Source organism: Mixophyes fleayi, chromosome 6 (genome assembly GCF_038048845.1).
Source record: "Mixophyes fleayi isolate aMixFle1 chromosome 6, aMixFle1.hap1, whole genome shotgun sequence".
Classification (NCBI taxonomy): Eukaryota; Metazoa; Chordata; class Amphibia; order Anura; family Limnodynastidae; genus Mixophyes; species Mixophyes fleayi.
Window position 1 is genome coordinate 91,513,883 of NC_134407.1, and position 16,421 is coordinate 91,530,303.

Here is a 16,421-nt window from a genome sequence, read left to right on the forward strand (position 1 = left end):
CCCGTGCCTTTTCCTGGACACACAGTCCTATACTCAAAACTGCTAGTAGATGTTTGCACCCTTACCGTGCCAGTACTTTTCTTGCCCTGGATTATGCCCAAGTGCCGCACTTATCTCGCATCTAGGTGGATCGTAATCCTAGCCTAATGCCGGGGTCACCTGTCTGGATCATCCTTGTGGGACACGGCCCGCGATTCTGTACTGCCCGAAGGGTGAACGCACCGACCCCGAGCCAGTACCCTTCTCGCTATTGGATCCTTTTGCAGATCCCCACTACTGGTACCCAAGTAACTATGCCACAGACTGTAGTGTGCAGGGTTGGTGCTTTGGATATTCGCAGAGCCCTGGACCACACCTCGTGCTAACTATACAGGCAGACAGATACTTCAAAACAGAATATACACAAGCTTAAATATGACTGACAAATATGGGGAAACCAGAGGGCTAGAAAAAGTATATGTTTGATAGCTTGCAGTTACCTCATTACCTCACAGATCTATTAGACCAGATAATTATTATTGAGGATACATGTTACAGTGGTTGTTTTACTACTACATTGATCAATTGTTATACACATTTTTATATATTTTTTTATTTTTGTTTATGTGGATATGTGTTTGATTTTTTGTGATTATTAAATATGTTATTTTGATAAAAAAAAAAATTTTTTTTGCATATTCTCATGTATTTGAGAGGTCCTCCAGGAACATATACATATTTATATATATATTTGTAATGTATTTATCACCATTCCACAGCGCAGCCTTCTCTTCTCTTTTTTTCCAATTTGCTGATCATGTAGTGCCACAGGAACAAAGAATTGCACCAACTGCAGATGATTCCCCAAAGGGAGTGAGAGCGAGTCCAACCACGGTTGCCTTCACATCTACAACCATGCTTTATTAGTTTGGGGCCCCATGGCTCCCCATTTTTTCCAGTGACTCACATCAAGTGGGTATCAGTTTGCTCAGTGAGTTCCAGAGTGCCATATTTTTTGGGATAGTAATACCTGTTACAAATGTTTAGAGAAGTAATTTTACTACACAAGTTGTTTTTTTTTTGCTTGGTTTCCGAACTTGAGCATTTGGAAACCCCCCTCTAGAAACCCTGCGTTTGCCCTTGTGTTTGTCCAAAAAATAAAAGTTTTCTTTACAGTCACAAAGCGGAAACAGGTTTGCAGGCTGTTGATCTTTAGTGAATCACATATGTTCTGCAAAAGCTCATTATTGTTCCCTTCTATAGCAGTGACTTTGCATTCTTTTACTATTATCTTATAAAATATTTTATTCCCTTGATACCGTGGAAAAGCCAGGATTACTTTGGAACGCAGAGTTAATAGAGCTCATTTCACTGACAGGCTATCAAGTTCCTACCATTTGGTTGTTTACATTTTATTCTGGACATGGGTTTTCACAGTATTCCTTTTTAAATTTGGCACTTGCTTGCAACTTTAAAGCAGCGACAAAAAAATCTTAACTATGTCTCATTGTGTAGATCACATATGCAACACAGGGTTATCCCAGCATTCCGTTAAGATTCTTTAAACAAAATAATTCCATGACTGTACTGGTTCATGTGTATCCAAATTTATTTATATTGAAGTAGTCTATGCATGTAGCCTTACTCATGGGGATAGATTTACTAAAGCTGCTAAAAGGAAAAGTGAAGGTGTTGTCCATATCAAAAAAATCAGATTCTAACTAGTCATGAACAATGGACAAACTGTATATCAAAATATCATCAATGATAAAACATAATATGGAGTCTAGAAACTCTTTGTTAGAAGGTGCTTGCTTGCTGAGTTTTAAACGATAATAACTACCTTAAATAAATAATACAACAACACTGATAATAATTTAACCCTTTTAGGATGGTGCTGGGATTCTGTTACTATATGTGCAGTGCCCGGTGTTACATTTCCATCAACTAGATTTTTTTGTGACAGATGAAGTGTTTTAAAATGTGGCATACAGCAGCAATACTTGTTTACAATAGCTTGTAATTACAAGAAGGAATTCAGAAGCTGTACCCTGTGATGAGCCAACAGCTGTTTTCTCCATCTTGATAACCATAATGAAATCCTTTCCTGAAGTGGTGTGGTTAAATCTGTGCGACTGATGCGCTATAGCGAACAAGTAAGTAGCCACATAACTTAATCCTGCCATCGGAAATTGTGGAGCCCATTATAAATGAAACAGCCAGGGCCTCCTCATTCTCTTTGACCACCCTCAGTCACAGAGGTGTAGTTTAGACCCATGATACCCAGAGCAACAATATGCTGTTATGTTCGTCTAGTCGCTATCAATAAATATTGTCTGCTGCAATCAATGTGGTTCCAATGCACAAACGAGATTTAATAGCAATATGTAACAAATTACATTTAAATAAAATAAAGTACAGCCAATACATATGCAGCACACTGGATCTAGCATACAATCATTCAGTCTTGAAGCCTGTGGTCAAAGTAGACTGAATTATGGTCTCAGTGCCTTAAATACAGTTTGTGGTAGATAAAAAACAGTGGCGATGTCATGACATTTTTCCATTGGTTCAGGATTTAGGACAGTCCAGTATAATGCAGGTCATAGGTCGGTTCAAACAATGCCCTCCAAGGGTGTGGGGCAACTCTCTAACAACTGCCTACGTGACTTCCTGCCAAAATACTGGTTTAAACCACTCTATTAGCATTTCAAACACAATATAATTTTGAGCATTAATCCTTTATCATCCATAACTAGCATATGCAAGGTGTGATTGCTTAGCCGATTGTAGCAGATGTCTAGTGGTGGAAAGTGGATTAGTATGACACTAAACATGATACATTTCCTATATCCTGAACTTTGGATATTAATAAAGTGGTTTTAAGATTATTGTATTAAACTACTAAATATATTACATTTGATTATAAAAGACTATGTGCTGGAACTTTGTTATTTACAAATGAATGTGTCAGAGTAAATGTATATAGAAGTGTTAGTTAGCGGTTTTGCGTAATAGACTCTTCAACTCAGTTGCGTGCTATACGTATATTTTCAGATAAAGCCAATTATATCAATGCTTATTAATTTGAAACTACTTCATCCAGTTATTTGACTTTCACAATGCCCTCCAGACCCCGTCACATGTCCTCTACATGCCCCTCAGACCACACACACATGCCATCAGACCTCCTCACATACCCCTCAAACCTTCTCACATGCCACACAGAACTACCCAAATGCTCTTTACATGCCCATCAAACCTCCCACATGCCCCTCATGCACTGACTGTGGGAAAGACTGCATATGTACATGGGAAGTATCATGGTGAACACCCTGTGAGTTTCTGCTACAGTAACAGCCCAACAAGACCACCCTTAACATTAATACCTACATATTATAATTAAAATCCCACCATTAATAATAATACCTACCCTGTATAATGTAACCCTCACCCTACAAATTAATCACCCAATGTCACTTTCCTATCATCCAAAGCAGATGGAGGGAGCCGCACAGCTACATGTAGAGAGGGGATGGGTGGAGCAGACTAGGACTGTAGAAGAGTGGTTGAGGATGGGAGATGGAGGGGAGGGACTGGAAAGGAAGGCATCTCACTGGTGGCTGGTCCCAGGGGAGGACTCAGCCACCAGAAAGTACGACAATTACAGGTCCTGTCCTTTTTAGGACCCTGATTAAAAAAGGTGTAGAGCGCTGTATTACAGATAAAAGTAATTTTATTACCAAATTAAAAGTAACAATCAGTAAAACCCACTGAACGAATTAATGAGAGTTCATGTCTGATTAATCACAATACATAGAAATCACCATAACCATAGATAAGCAGTCCAAAAACAGCAAATATTGCACATAAACAGTATTCTGTTATCACATTACTCAAGAAGAGTATACATTAAGTTCCAAATCCTCTCAATTGTAGGGATAAGGCTTTTATGCCATATGGATTCAGGTAACAAAGATTTTCAACTTCTCCTGTGCTGATCCTGCAAACATATAGGCTGTGTGGATCCAAACCCTTTAGCATATAGGAACAAGCCACCGCATCAACATAACAGTATAGCACAATAGTCTGAATAAGCAATACTTAACCTTCTCAGCTGTAGTATCCGGAGAGATAATAAGGAAAGGAGTCCCAAAGTCCAATTCAGTATCCTTTAGTGACTTGTATTAATCACATTGAAAAATTACCAAACCCTGGGGATTACACAGACATCTGTCAGGATCTTATACACAATATAGCAAGCGCTGGGACAGCCCAAACTCTTATTTACAGTTATCTCCACATGAGATTTAATAACCGTACTTTCAAAATGTATCCACAGTAGAATTTTATTAAGCAACATGTAGAACATCTAATACCGTTATCATAGGTTTAGTCCTAGATGGATATAATAAACATCATTTTAAAATTATTTTGATTCAATACAATTTTAATATTCCCTGGTATAAACAAATACATATAACAAATACGTTCCTCCCTCAACAGTGGAACAGGTCTTTAACCATAATTTCAACTTCTGCCAATGAAAATAATTCCCTATATATATATAATTCCCTTATATATATATATATAAGGGTTCATCATATCACATTGGTATATCCAGATATATATAGAAAGGACCAGAGTTGATAACAAACAAAAATATGGACGTTTCTACAAAATGCGAATACATGCATGTTTCGATAAAATGTATAATGGATCACTCGAATGAAGGGAGTTATAAAAATCTGTATAAAAAATGATAATAAAAAGTACGTGATATTAAAAATAAATCAAGTCTCATCCGTAGTCATAGATTTATTCCTATTGGAAAAACCGGGGAAAATAACCCAAACGGTATATTAATAATCCCCAAATAGTTGGGCATAAGGAGAAACTTCATCCGTATGCCTATATTCTATTATCACATCTCCTTAGTGCCATACATTCATTGCCTTCAAAGTCCCACTTGAAAAATTTGTTGTGTTGGATGTCAAAAAAAGGACATGTGTTTGAAGGGTTATCTATTCCGGATCTGTATTAAAACACAATGATAACATAAAAACATAGCCCATTTAGGAATAAGCAAAATCCTTTATCTTCTGATTTTCCGAGGATCAACGGTCAAACCACCCATTGTATATCTCCATATATGGAAAGTTCTTAACTCATCCCGAAGAGTTTTGGAGGTAGATGGTAAATACAATTACCCGATCTAAAGCCGTGCTCGCAAGCGTGGATACAGCACAGGAGCGTTCTTCCGTCTGCAAATGAAGCAGTGCACACGTCTCTGTTGTCCGAGAAACAATCTCCGAAAATGTTTGTTCCACTTCTCGTTGCGGCCGTGATCGGTGGTAGACCCCTGCGTTCCGAGTATTTCTGAATGTTTACACAGCGCTGTGTTTAGACAATATCAGGGTAAGTGGTCCCTGACGCGTTTCGTCCTACAACAACTAGGACTTTTTCAAAGTGAATTCTCCCACACCTCTCACTCCTATTTAAGGGACATCTGGGCTTAATTATCCTCTCAGAAGTTGGTCTCTTAAAGTGAAATCTTCCGTTTTTCCAAAAAGATGCATAATGTTATTATCACGCGCCAGGTGTTCAGGCAGCGCACCTGACACCCGGCAGACTTACCTGTCATCGGCGCTCCGCTTCCTGCTGGGCGCCGCCATCTTGGATTCGGGTTTGCGCATGCGCAGACCCGGCGATTACACTAATTCCACTGCTCACTGCTGATTGGCCCTTCTCCCTGGCGGCAAGTTTAAAAGGCACCTCCTCTTTATCTTCAGTGCCTGTTCTTTGAGTTACCTCTTGTGATAGAAGTGTCTTCCTGTTACTTTCCAGCTATTTACCTCCATTCTGGACTGCAGAGCTGACGCTCATCTTCGGACATCTCCACTACATTTGTCTTCAGAGCTGACGCTCATTCTCCTGAACTTTCACCACATAGTGGTCTGCAGAGCTGACGCTCACTCTACGGAACTCTCCGCCACATAGTGGTCTGCAGAGCTGACGCTCACTCTACTGAAATCTCCGCCACATAGTGGTCTGCAGAGCTGACGCTCATTCTCCTGAACTTTCACCACATAGTGGTCTGCAGAGCTGACGCTCACTCTACTGAACTCTCCGCCACATAGTGGTCTGCAGAGCTGACGCTCATTCTCCTGAACTTTCACCACATAGTGGTCTGCAGAGCTGACGCTCACTCTACTGAACTCTCCTCCACATAGTGGTCTGCAGAGCTGACGCTCACTCTACTGAAATCTTCACCACATAGTGGTCTGCAGAGCTGACGCTCACTCTACTAAAATCTCCGCCACATAGTGGTTTGCAGAGCTGACGCTCACTCTACTGAACTCTCCACCACATAGTGGCCTGCGGAGCTGACGCTCATCTCCGGACAACTCCTCTACATTTGCCTTTGGAGCTGACGCTCATTCTCCTGAACCTTACACCACATAGTGGTTTACAGAGTTACACCGATCTGCATTATCTTCATTGCCATTACTTATTGTATTGACCATCCTTCCTACGGTACTACTGCCTGTAGTCTTCCCAGGGACTTCCGTACAGTGCTCTAGTAGGGACCGCGACCTGCGAGGTAGACGCAGCTAAGCCCATACCGCTTTGCGGCGGTTCCTGCTGAACACCGTCTTCTTGTTAGACTCCGCGCCCTGTTGGAGTAGTGCCAAACTGTTCGAATCCCTTGGTTTCGCTACATCTGCCGAGTCTCCTCGTAAGAACCGTGACAGTAAGAACAGGCCATAAAACATTGTCATTAACATGACGAAATCTAACGTGGAACCATCTGCTAAGGACATGCTTCAGCACTTGCTCAATCGGGTAGAGCAACAAGATGTGATCCAACGACAGATATTACAGGGCTTCCAAAGTCTGGTGGCCCGCTTTGACTCACTGCAAGCATCTCCACCGGTTCAAGCGGCTAGTCCCCCGGCACCTGCTCCTGCAGCTGCTTAAAATTTGACTCTTCGGATTCCAACTCCTTCCAAATTCGATGGAGATCCTGCAACCTGCCGTGGCTTCTTGAACCAGTGTTCAATACAATTTGAACTCCAACCACAGAATTTCCCAACCCAGCGCTCTAAGGTGGCATACCTAATATCATTACTTTCTGGTCAAGCCTTAGCCTGGGCCTCACCTCTCTGGGAACTTGATGACCCAATCCTGGCCGACAGTGCTGCCTTCATTGCCGCTTTTCGCAGAATTTTTGACGAACCAGGAAGGGTGACCTCAGCAGCGTCTAGCATTCTCCGCCTGCGTCAAGGTTCCCACTCCGTGGCTCAGTATGTTATTCAGTTTCAAACTTTGTCATCAGAATTACATTGGAACAACGATGCCTTGGTAGCAACTTTCTGGCAGGGCCTATCTGACAAGATCAAGAACGCTTTAGCCTCCCAAGAACTCCCCACTACTTTAGATGCCATGATCTCGCTATGTAATCGCGTGGATCTACATTTCCGCAAACAATCTTCAGAGAAGGACTCCTCCCGGCGCAGTTCCTTCAGACTCGCGCCTCGCTTCACTCATCCGGTGACTATGGAGGAACCCATGCAAATTGGGCGCTCTCGATTAACTCCAGAGGAACGTGATAGAAGACTAAGGAATAAGTTGTGCCTTTATTGTGCGGATCCGGATCATCTATTGAATGTCTGCCCCAAGAGGTCGGGAAATGCCAGACCCTAACCTGCTCCGGAGAGTTCAGATTAGGGCTTTCTAAAACCTCTCCCTCATTTGGAATTTCTAATGTCTGCTCCTTCCCTATTACCCTTCACGGTCCGCGTAGTCCCGTTCACACTTCTGCTATGTTGGACTCTGGAGCAGCCGGAAATTTTAACTCTTTCTCTTTAATGTCGCAGGTTTCTATACCAACTGTACTGCTGGATATTCCTGTCTCTATCACGGCCATCGACGGCTCCCGTATAGCCAATGGTACCGTGAAAACCCGGACTGAACCCATCGTCCTCCAAATAGGAGCCTTACATCGTGAACTGATTACCTTCCACGTGATACCATCTATCACTACCCCCGTCGTCCTGGGTCTACCATGGCTCTAGCAGCACTCCCCTCAACTTGATTGGTCCACCTCGCAGATTTTGTCCTGGGGTCCTACCTGTCTCCTGAAATGTTTGACTCGAGTCCAACCCCTTGGCTCCATTTCCACTTCCTCCAATACCAAGGTCTCCGTTCTGCTAAAACAATATCCCTCCTTTTTAGACGTATTTGACAAAGTTCGCTCAAAGGATTTGCCACCCCATCACTCATGGGACTGTCCTATCGAACTGTAGCCGGGTAAAATACTCCCTCGGGGTCGAGTGTACCCTCTCTCCATACCCGAGACCTCTTCCATGTCAGAATATGTTAAGGAAAACCTATCCCGAGGCTTTATCAGACCCTCCTCATCACCGGCGGGAGCGGGGTTTTTCTTTGTTAAAAAAAAAGATGGATCGTTAAGACCTTGCATCAATTACCGTGGTTTAAATGCCATTACGGTCCAAAACCGATACCCCATTCTGCTTATCACCGAACTGTTTGATCGTATCAAGGGAGCAAAGATCTTCACCAAACTAGATCTGCGGGGCACATATAATCTCATCAGGATTAGAGCAGGAGACGAATGGAAGACGGCTTTTAATACCCGCGATGGGCATTACGAATATCTTGTAATGCCCTTTGGTCTGTGCAACGCCCGCGCAGTCTTTCAGAGTTTTATCAATGGGATATTTAGAGATCTACTATACCTCTGTGTTGTGGTATATCTAGATGATATTTTGGTGTTCTCTCCTGACATCGCCTCACACCGTAGGCATGTGAAGGAGGTTCGTTCCAGATTACGACACCATCAACTCTTTTGCAAACTGGAGAAGTGTGTCTTCAAGCTCCCTCAGATGCCATTCCTGGGTTACATCGTATCCGGATCCGGGCTACAAATGGACCCAGACAAAGTCAAAGCAATTTTAGAATGGCCTCTTCCCCTTGGGTTGAAACCTATTCAGCGATTCCTCGGATTCGCCAACTACTATAGGCGCTTCATCCAGGGCTACTCCACCATCGTGGCACCTATTGTGGCTCTAACTCGAAAGGGTTCCAACCCTAAATCGTGGTATTCAGCTTCTGTCGAGGCCTTTGACTTCTTGAAAAAAACTTTTGTCTCCGCACCTATTTTCCAACAACCGGATGTCTCCTCTCCGTTCTTTCTAGAGATTGACGCCTCCAATGTGGGCATCGGGGCTGTTCTCTCACAGAAATCTCCTCTGGCCCAATTCCATCCGTGTGCCTTTTTCTCTAGAAAATTCCTCCCGGCTGAGAAGAATTACACCATAGGAGATAAAGAGTTGTTGGCAATTAAAGCAGCACTAGCTGAATGGCGATATCTTATCGAGGGAGCACTGCATCCAGTGACTATCTTCACGGACCACAAAAACTTACTCTACCTCCAAACCGCTCAGTGCTTGAACCCCAGACAAGCACGCTGGTCATTATTCTTTTCTCGCTTCGAACTTCGCATTACTTTCAAACCTGGCATTAGGAATAAAAGAGCTGATGCTCTTTCTCATGCATTTCCTACTCATGAAGGCACGGAGGAAGATCCTGTTCATCCCATTCTAGACCCTAAATGCCTAGTCTTAGTAACTCAGCTTAAATCCTCTAAACCTCCACCTGGGAAAAGTTTTGTCTCTCCTGGTCTTCGCCACAAGCTGCTGAAACATTATCACTCCACCATCTTCGCTGGACATACCGGTTCCCGCAAAACCATTGAATTAATCTCCAGGAACTATTGGTGGCCCAGTCTTCATACGGACGTTAAGGACTTCATCTCCTCCTGTAGCGTTTGTTCTCAGAATAAATCCACACATCAGTCTCCTGCGGGCTTACTACTTCCATTGCCCATACCTCGTGAACCATGGACCCATATAAGTATGGATTTTATTACCGATCTCCCACCTAGTAAAAATTGCACTGTCATATGGGTGGTAGTGGATCGATTTTCTAAAATGGCCCATTTCACGGCACTTCCGGGTCTTCCATCCGCTCCAGTCCTGGCGTTCCACTTTGTCAAGGAGATATTCCGCCTACATGGTTGTCCGCTCAACATAGTTTCCGATCGAGGTGTCCAATTTGTTTCAAAATTTTGGAGATCCCTCTGCAAATTATTGGGTATCAAACTGAGTTTATCATCTGGATATCATCCTTAATCCAATGGACAGACCGAAAGGGTGAACCAGGATCTGGAGACTTACCTCAGAATATTCTCTTCTGCCAACCAGGACAACTGGGTTGATCTTCTACCATGGGCAGAATTTGCCCACAATAATGCCTTCCACGAGTCCTCTTCTAAATCTCCTTTCTTGGTGGTCTATGGGAATCATTCGTCCCTTCCTGAATTTGAGTCCATCCCACCCACCCAGGTGCCGGCAGCCAATTCTCTATATAACAAATTCCTCACCATTTGAAACCTTACAGTAGACGTGCGGTGCCCGTCTTAAAAAGGGGGGGTACTATCACGCACCTGGTGTTCAGGCAGCGCACCTGACACCCGGCAGACATACCTGTCATCGGCGCTCCGCTTCCCGCTGGGCGCCGCCATCTTGTATTCGGGTCTGCGCATGCAAATCAAGAGTGCCTCAGAATTACGGGTCTAGAACAAATATTACCGACCATAAGGTAAGGAGATAGATTCCAAAAATTATGTCATTGGGATTCCTCTTGGATCTTTAAATTAGGAACTCTTTCTCCGAGAGGTCTAAATGAGGCGTTGGACGTTTGTGATTAAATTAGCTATTTCTCATGGGGGTACTGAAAGATCTTAATATTATAATAAGCATAAATTCCTGGGCCATATTTATGGGGGGATTCAATATATATGGATTTTGATGCTAGAATGTGAATTTGAGACATAATTAGCCAATATATGGAATTATAGATAATCCTAATAGTAGGATAGAAGAATGTTTCATCTCAGATATTTATTTACCTATTTTTGTATGCAAAGAGTAAATAGATCAACATATGGAGATAGCCAAAGCTGTTAGGATGAAGAAAACCTTATTAGAGACATAACCAATGATGTAACGCTGGACTATTGCTCATTAGATAATACAACGTTGGATTATTATATACTACATAACATTATGCATCTTTTTGGAAAAACGGAAGATTTCACTTTAAGAGACCAACTTCTGAGAGGATAATTAAGCCCAGATGTCCCTTAAATAGGAGTGAGAGGTGTGGGAGAATTCACTTTGAAAAAGTCCTAGTTGTTGTAGGACGAAACGCGCCAGGACCACTGTTATGTGCGTATTGTCGCTAACCAATAACGATTGTCGAACCTCGATTTGTGTTTCCAAAGCACAAAGATTTATTCGCAATAAGTAGAATAAAAATGCTCAAGCGAAGTAATAGTAAATACAGCCGTTACTTATCGCAGGCGCTCTGGATCCAGTGCAGTCATTCAATCCTGAAGTCTGGGGACAAGATGTCTGCACTCTGGATCACAAGCTGCTGCTTATATACACAATCAAGTACAGTAATACAATGAAGATGGTATAGCTTGCATCTATTGGTCCAGGTCTCAGGAATGTCCAAGGGGTTGTCAATCATTGGCTGGAATCCAAAGGAGGGGGTCATCTCTGCAGGGGGTATGCTCTGCTCTTCCCGCCAAGATTCCTTAGTCTTAAGTAGTTCATAATTCCCTATCATTCATAACTTGTGTATGCACCCTGCAATTCCCTCGCAGAGTGAACCAAACAGTAGGATATGTAACAAGGTTCATTATGATACCATTCATGATGTTATTCCTTCAACCCGTTCCGTGTATTTCACTAATATGCATGTAGCTCTGATATAACATATAAATACTACTATATTTCGACATAACTGACTATGTGTTGCAACTACCATTAATGTGTACTATTTTATAGGTATGCGTGTTTGTGCGAATGTATGGTAAAAGACCAATTACTGTTGCTGCCACGTGTAGTGGATGCGTACGCCCTTTCACGCCGCAGCGTGCCCTGGTACGTCGTAGCGTACCGTACGCATCTATTCAGACAAAGACAACCAAGTTCGCTAGACTTTAATTGAAATGACTTTATCCAATTTGCTGACTTCGACACTACTTACCCTGATATTTTCTAAACACAGCGCTGTGTAAACATTCAGAAATACCCGGAACGCAGGGGTCTACCACCGATCACGGCCGCAACAAGAAGTGGAACAAACATTTTTGGAGATTGTTTCCCGGACAACAGAGAGGTGTGCACTGCTTCATTTGCAGACGGAAGAACGCTCCTGTGCTGTATCCACGCTTGCGAGCACGGCTTTAGATCGGGTAATTGTATTTACCATCTACCTCCAAAACTCCTCGGGATGAGGTAAGAGCTTTCCATATATGGAGATATACAATGGGTGGTTTGACCGTTGATCCTCGGAAAATCAGAAGATAAAGGATTTTGCTTATTCCTAAATGGGCTATGTTTTTATGTTATCATTGTGTTTTAATACAGATCCGGAATAGATAACCCTTCAAACACATGTCCTTTTTTTGACATCCACTGAACACAACAAATTTTTCAAGTGGGACTTTGAAGGCAATGAATGTATGGCACTAAGGAGATGTGATAATAGAATATAGGCATACGGATGAAGTTTCTCCTTATGCCCAACTATTTGGGGATTATTAATTAGGGATGTGCACCGGCGACTTTTGAGGTCTCGTGTTTTGTGTTTTGGATCCGGATTTTCGTTATTTTTGAGGTTCGGATTTGTCTCGCAAAACACTTGACGAAAGGTCTCGGTTCGGATTTAAGGTATTGGATTCGGATTTTTTTTGAAAAAAACATAAAAAGTTTAAAAATCAAGTTTTTGGGCTTATTTTCACTCCTAGGCTATTATTAACCTCAATAACATTCAATAACAAGCATTTCCACTAATTTACAGTGTATTCTGAACACCTCACAATATAGTTATTAGTCCAAAACGTTGCAACAAGGTATCTTTCTGGACTGCGTAGAGGAGTGGGTCACCACAATATATATTAAAAACCCTGAACTTTTATGATTCGCACCAATAATTGTACCTGGACTGCGTAGAGGAGTGGGTCACCACAATATATTAAAAACCCTGAACTTTTATGAATCGCACCAATAAATGTACCTGGACTGCGTAGAGGAGTGGGTCACCACAATATATATAATAAGAAAACCATCAACTGGTTTGATTCGCACCAATAAATGTACCTGGACTGCGTAGAGGAGTGGGTCACCACAATATATTAAAAACCCTGAACTTTTATGAATCGCACCAATAAATGTACCTGGACTGCGTAGAGGAGTGGGTCACCACAATATCTTAAAAACCCTGAACTTTTATGAATCGCACCAATAAATGTACCTGGACTGCGTAGAGGAGTGGGTCACCACAATATATATAATAAGAAAACCATCAACTTGTTTGATTCGCACCAATAAATGTACCTGGACTGCGTAGAGGAGTGGGTCACCACAATATATATAATAAGAAAACCATCAACTTGTTTGATTCGCACCAATAAATGTACCTGGACTGCGTAGAGGAGTGGGCACTGGGCACCACAATAAAATATATAAAAAACCTTCAACAGGTCTGCATTACACTACACATACGGCTGCTCCTCCATCCTCTCCATCATATACATGTTGGAGTTTTAGCGTGTGACAACCTCTTGTTTTTGATAATGTCAGTGCATTTTGAATATTTTTCAATTTGCCCCACACCACTGAATGTACTTTATCTATGATACGCATCTATCTATCTTGACTGCGTAGTGTGGTGGCCCCGGTACACAATTTGGTACCGGGGCCACAATAAAATAAATACACCCTCCACGTGTCAGAATTCCACCAAACAAGTATCTGGACTGCGTAGTGGGGTGGCCCCGGTACCCAACTTGATACCGGGGCCACAATAAAATAAATACACCCTCCACGTGTCAGAATTCCACCAAACAAGTATCTGGACTGCGTAGTGGGGTGGCCCCGGTACCCAACTTGATACCGGGGCCACAATAAAATAAATACACCCTCCACGTGTCAGAATTCCACCAAACAAGTATCTGGACTGCGTAGTGGGGTGGCCCCGGTACCCAACTTGATACCGGGGCCACAATAAAATAAATACACCCTCCACGTGTCAGAATTCCACCAAACAAGTATCTGGACTGCGTAGTGGGGTGGCCCCGGTACCCAACTTGATACCGGGGCCACAATACCTCCTCCAAACATGCTACAGACAATTCGTCATTGAGATCCCATTAAGTATGTTAAAGACAGACAGGGTCCAAGTGTTATTAGTTGACTTTGTAAAGAAAAAAACTGTCCCTGTTGCACATAGTCGTGCAATGAAGACTTACTTTTTCATTTAAAGGCACGATCTTTCAAGTGTAGTGTTTGTAAGTCTAAGTCATATTATACTTTTGGTAAAATTGGTTTTTTTTGTTCCTCTTTATGTTAATTAATTAGTAATAGAATTAAAGTAGGAAATAGAATTAAATAGAATTAAAGTAGGAAATAGAGTGGTATAGAGTTGTAGTGTGGTATAGATAGAGTGGTCCACACAATATAATAATAAAACCCTCAACTGGTCTGAATTCCACCAAACAAGTATCTTGACTGCGTAGTGTGGTGGCCCCGGTACACAATTTGGTACCGAGGCCACCATATAATTAAAAAACCCTCCACGTGTCGGAATTCCACCAAACAAGTATCTGGACTGCATAGTGGGGTGGCCCCGGTACCCAATTTGATACCGGGGCCACAATACCTCCTCAAAACATGCTCCAGACAATTCGTCATTGACAGACCCCAGACAGACAGGGTCGTAGTGTTATTGTTTGACTTTGTAAACCCAAAAAAATGTCCCTGTTGCACTTGCACATAGTCGTGCAATCAAGACTGACTTTTTCATTTAAAGGCACGATCTTTCAAGTGTAGTGTTTGTAAGTCTAAGTCATATTATACTTTTGGTAAAATTGGTTTTTTTGGTTCCTCTTTATGGTAATTAATTAGTAATAGAATTAAAGTAGGAAATAGAATTAAATAGAATTAAAGTAGGAAATAGAGTGGTATAGAGTTGTAGTGTGGTATAGATAGAGTGGTCCACACAATATAATAATAAAACCCTCAACTGGTCTGAATTCCACCAAACAAGTATCTTGACTGCGTAGTGTGGTGGCCCCGGTACACAATTTGGTACCGAGGCCACCATATAATTAAAAAACCCTCCACGTGTCGGAATTCCACCAAACAAGTATCTGGACTGCATAGTGGGGTGGCCCCGGTACCCAATTTGATACCGGGGCCACAATACCTCCTCAAAACATGCTCCAGACAATTCGTCATTGACAGACCCCAGACAGACAGGGTCGTAGTGTTACTGTTTGACTTTGTAAACCCAAAAAAATGTCCCTGTTGCACTTGCACATAGTCGTGCAATCAAGACTGACTTTTTCATTTAAAGGCACGATCTTTAAAGTGTCAGAAAGAGAGAGAAGACACAGGAGAGGAGATTTGTAGCTGGGGACCTGGGGTGGAAGCTCCCAGGCTCCCCCAGCATTGCCTGGAAGTCTGAGCGTGGTGACTGAGCCAGGGCAAGGAATGTGTGCCCTGGATGAGGGGGAGAACTCCATGCCACTATAGTGAACCCAAGAGAGAGGGGGACACTGCACATGGAAGAGGCCCTGGAGTGAGGGCTGCTACAAGAGGCATGGTAGCTGTAGTGTCAGATCCTGAGGCTGAGAGTACACAGAGTGACGTGTCAGAGCACAGGAGACATTATCCCCGCAGAGGAGGGATGAGCTGCAGTTGAGAGGTCTGCTGTTGAAATAGGACATGCACACTTTAACAAACCAATCATTTCAGCGACAGGGCCTACCAAACAACTTTGACTGAAATGATTGGTTTGTTTGGGCCCCCACACCAAAAAAGCTATTCATCTCTCCCTGTACAGACTAAACAGGCTCTACTGAGGCAAGATGTCGTCCTCATCCTCAACCTCTGATTCCTCTCCCCCTACAGTGTGTACTTCCTCCTCATCACACATTATCAATTCGTCCCCGCTGGACTCCACAACCACAGGTCCCTCTGTAGTATCTGGAGGGCAGTGCTGTACTTCATTGAGGAATTGATTATTCATTTTTATAAACATCATTTTTTCAACGTTGTGAGGAAGCAACCTCCTTCGCCGCTCACTGACCAGGTTCCCCGCTGCACTAAAAACTCTTTCCGAGTACACACTGGAGGGGGGACAACTCAGGTAAAATAGAGCCAGTTTGTACAGGGGCTTCCAAACTGCCTTTTTTTCCTGCCAGTAACAATATGGACTGTCTGACATGTCTACTTGGATGGTGTCAGCAAAGTAATCATCCACAATTTTTTCTATTGTGA

At 42.7% G+C, this 16,421-nt stretch overlaps 1 long non-coding RNA gene across 1 annotated transcript in view; it reads left to right on the plus strand.

The window, feature by feature from the left end:
- Positions 1–6,467: 6,467 nt before the first annotated feature.
- The window catches only part of LOC142160338 (uncharacterized), a 480,167-nt gene continuing 470,213 nt past the window's right edge, over positions 6,468–16,421 (plus strand). Inside the window, exon 1 of the long non-coding RNA XR_012693165.1 lies at positions 6,468–6,733. This is a non-coding gene — a long non-coding RNA (uncharacterized LOC142160338). The remainder of the gene's footprint in view (positions 6,734–16,421) is intronic.